The sequence below is a fragment of the Nestor notabilis genome, unplaced genomic scaffold (assembly GCF_000696875.1).
Source record: "Nestor notabilis isolate BGI_N333 unplaced genomic scaffold, ASM69687v1 scaffold8323, whole genome shotgun sequence".
NCBI classification, from domain to species: domain Eukaryota; kingdom Metazoa; phylum Chordata; class Aves; order Psittaciformes; family Psittacidae; genus Nestor; species Nestor notabilis.
The window spans coordinates 1,359-5,841 of NW_009923249.1; positions in this window are offsets into that span (position 1 = coordinate 1,359).

Here is a 4,483-nt window from a genome sequence, read left to right on the forward strand (position 1 = left end):
TGCTCTGTAGTTTGCTGATGATGTCCGAGTTCCTGACCTGGATTTCTTTCTGTCCATCTGCTGTATTTCTGCAAAAAGTATGTTTTATTTCAAACTGTCACATATATTGGTTGGCCTGTGGCTTTTTTAAATAATGGTTTACCTTCTCCATGGAGTCTTTCTGCAGTGGAGGAGAATGACTCCCCCAGTTGCCTGGTAAAAGTCCTAGCAGTCTCTGCTGTATTTCGATTCCAGTAAACAATAAGAACATGCCTTTTCTTTATGCTTGAGATGATGTCCTATCTATGATATCTCATTTGAGTAGGGAGCTGAGGTGGTTAGTCTGTTCTGCAGTACATTTTGTGGAAGCTTAACACTCAAGTCTTCTTTCTCCTGTCTCAAGGCTAGGTGTAGAGCAGAGAACTAAGAGGAACTTCAACAGCCCAGATGGGGCTGCGCCTTTACTCTTGGGTCTGATATGAAAGCCATCTTCTGAATAATCAGGGATACCAGCCCAAGAAGACTTTTTCTCAAATTATTTATCTTCCCAGGCTTCCTGTGCAGTCTTACGCCTGTTTGGAAGTGGGCAGGACTTGGAGGCTTCTCTTCAAGTTCAATAAGGCACACACAGCCAAAATCTTTGCTCTGTGAAGGATATTTTTCAGTGCAGCCTGTGAAAGTTTGTGTTGATGTGTGAGAGAGATTCTTCAGCAAGGGGGTGGAAGAAATCTGCTTGTATTCCCTTGTCAAGCAAAATTGCTAGGTGGGAGTGGCTGATGGAGTGCTATTTGTCCCTGTTAGGAAGTTTCCAGCAGGCGTATTGTATTATTCCCAGCTAATAGAAGTTGTAGCACAACTCTAGCTGTTCCCATTGCACATACACAGACCAGGCAACAACTCCTTTGCTCTTGAGACAGCCCTGAAGGGTTTGACTGGTGAGCTGTGTCTCCTCTAGTTGTGTCATCCCACAGGTAAATTCACTTGTTGCTTCTATGAAGTTTGGCTTCTGCTCTAAGGAATGTGTTGGGCTACTTGTTATGCATAGGAGAAAATATGTATTTACATAGAATCATAGAATGTTTTGGGTTGGAAAGGACCTTAAGATCATCTAGTTCCAACTGCCATGGGCAGGGACACCACACATTCAACCATGTCACCCAAGGCTCTGTCCAGCCTGGCCTTGAACACTGCCAGGGATGGAGCATTTACCACTTTGGGCAACCTGTTCCAGTGGCTCACCACCCTTACAGTATTTGTACATGTAACATCTATGTCACCACATATACCTATATGTGGCAAACTACCCTGCCTGATGATTCCAGGTGGTTTGGTTACTTATCAAGTAATCATGCTGTCTGTATGTTTTCTTGTGCCTTCTGTTTAAGACAGATGTTTAGAAAGATAAAGTTGGATGGACTGACTCTGAAAAACATAAAGGAGCAGCTTTGCTTTTTTATTTCCTACTCTACTACTGCTATCTCCAGAGGCCTCATCAGTCTTGCTCTTGAAACCTCTGAGAAAATGCTCTCCTACTCCCCATCTCTACTGTCTGCTTCTGGGCTCGGCACTGGGTTATCTCCAGCTCTCCTTGAGCATGTGAACCAACAGCTGAAGTCATGGAAAGCGTGAGGGAGGGTGACCTCTGAAAGTTTCAGCTTGTGTCAGTTTCCCTGGCCGTGAGGGACAGACAAAAACCTTCCAGATCCTGAAGGTGAAGACCAGGTGTCCTTCTGTCTCACTTGTTCTTCCTGCCTTTCAGACCTTTTGCCACTGTAAAGCTAAAATGAAATGAATGGTGTCACTGTAAAATTGTCTCATTTTTCCCATTCTTTTTTGCATGTGCCTTTTGGCAGAGCTTTCCCGCAGGACGGTGACCATCTTCCCAATCTGTAAGATATATGCTTTTCCTTGCCACCCCGTGCCTGACACCAGGGTGCGGAGGAAGAAGTGAGGAACATCAGGGCTGCAGGTTGGAGTTGAGGTGTTTGTCAGTTCTGTGGAGAGCACCTCATAATATCCCTCCTCATGGCACAAAACCCATTCGCTGCCAGGCCCTCTTGGCAAAGATCAGCACTGTAATAGCAGCACTGCTGATGGGCGTCTCTCTTGCCAGTGTTCTGCTGTGTCCCGCCTGCCAGACTCCTCTGCTTGTGATCTCAGCAGCCTGGCATCCTGGGGAATGAATTCAGTGAGTCCTATTAGTCCTGCAGCCTGGCTGCTGCACAGTAATAAAACTCATGGCAGAATGAGCAGGAGGATAATGACTATATCTTACTCCTGGCACTGCATGGCAGAGCAAGAGGTGTGTTTTGGGGCTGTGGGCCACATTTGGATATGATCAGCTTGGTCTGTGTCTCTAAGCTAAGTTCTTTTGCTGGTTGAGTGGTCAGGGCTCTCCAGTCCGAGCTGGAGAAGTGATGTACAGCTCCGTAGGTGCATTTCAGGCAGTAGTGCAGTAAGCTCAACACGGGCCTCAAAGTGTAGCCAGCTCCCTAGAAGGATGTAATCATGAGTAGCTGCCATGACATGCCAGTTGAGGTCTTCATGGAGTTATTGAGATATATATTATTTATGTGTGGTTTATGCATAGTTTTGATGCCAGCAGTGCTGGGCACTGTTGGAGGCAGGATACTGGTTTAGTGGGTTAAGAAAGGACATCAGGAATTACGTTCTGTGGAGGTTAAGGGAGGGTACTTGGCAGCTGTTTAAGTTCATTTGGGTGGTGACCCACAACCACTGTCAGCAGGGTACAGCCAAGCAAATGCAGTTTTAATCGTGCAGTGAGTTGCACAGTGTGTATTGCCTGCATCCATGTGGGCTGCCAAGTAGTCACTTCTTCTGCCTGCTGAGCATGGGTGTAACAGGTGAGTGCATCTGAGTGAGGGAGCGTGGAGGATGATGGATGTGGCAGGGCCTCTTAAGGGAGGTGGAAATGAGAAGTGTGGGAGGTGCAAGAGGGGATGTTACTCAGATTCCCAGGTTGTTCCTGGCAGCAGTAATGAGGTTTCATAAGCTAGAACTGTGCCAGAAGTAGGTGACATAAGATGTTTAGCACTTACTGTTGTTTCTTATCTATTTCTGGTACCAGATCTGAATGGAAAAGGAACAAAGATCACTTTTCCAACACAGGTTCTCCTTCCTTTTATAGGAAAGAGACCAGAGCAACAGGGAGCTGTTTTTAAATAGAGCAATGGGAAGCTGTGGCAGTGGAAAGTTGTGTGGCTCTAAGTGCCTATGCTTCGGTGAAGTGTGTCCCTGTAATTGCAGAGTGGAAGATGCACGCTCCTAGGAAGCTGTGGAGTTGGGCTGAAATCTGCAACATGTTTCCCAGATGTCTTTGCCACTGTAAGAGTGGGACAGGTTGAGAGGGAGAAACACATTGAGGAGATGCTGTGGGAGACAGATCTGGCTGTGGCCAACTGCACAAATAGGTCAGGTGAAAGCATGTCTAATATCTTGCCCTGGAACACATCTGCCTCAATAGGGGAGAAGTAGACATGGAAAAGACCAAGCACGTAATGACTGATTTGTACTCCTGGCACTGCATGGCAGAGCAAGAGGTGTAGTTTGGGGTCTGGGCCACGTTTTGGTATGACCAGCTTGGTCCATGTCTCTAAGCTAAGTTCTCTTGCTGGTTGGGTGGTCAGGGCTCTCCAGTCTGAGCTGGAAAAGTGATGTACAGCTCTGTAGTTGCAATTTGTGCAATAGTGCAGTAAGCTCAACATGGGCCTCAAAGTATAGCCAGCTCCTCTGTAGAAGGATGTAATCATGAGTAGCTGCTAGTGGGGGCAAGGTACTGGTCTAGTGGGGGAAGGAGGGGCAGTCAGGAGTTAGCTCCATGGGGGTTAATGGAGGTGTCCTTTACAACTCTTTAAATCCAAGGGTGTGATTTACCAGCCACGGATTCTGTGGCTCCTTCACTAATGAGATCCAGTTAAAATTAGGACCAGGAGTGGTTTGAGGCAGGAATTTCTGGGGGAGAGGTTTTTGTTTTGTGTGAAGCGGCTCATGTTTGAGCATTGCTGAGCTGTTATCTGCCAGAGCAACAGTCACTATGCCTGCGTGGTTGTGTTTTCAGTGAGTGCTCTGGTCCTCAGTGACCACCACACTGTAACAATGAAGAAGATAAAGGGGAAGGATGGTTTTGGTCAAATTTATACACTAACAAAGCCAGCTGGCAGATGTCAGCCATGCTGGCATTTCTGGCATGACAGCCAGAGAGCAGGACTTCTGGGGTGCTGGACAAGGCAGCTGTGAGTCATGGCTTGTGAATGTCAGTATTTCTTCCTAGCTTTGGTAGAGTCCAGAAGAGAGGAATTCATATCCCATATCTCCCCAAGACATTGCCCTGGAAACAAAGGTAATTTGTTATTTTTCTCCATGGCTGCTGTAAGCTGCACACAGAGCAGGGAGGTGGTGAGGAGCTGTGTGCAGACCAGCAGCATACGGCAAGCATAGAAGCTGGGCACACAGATGTGTGTGGCAAGCACTGCCCTGGAGTTGC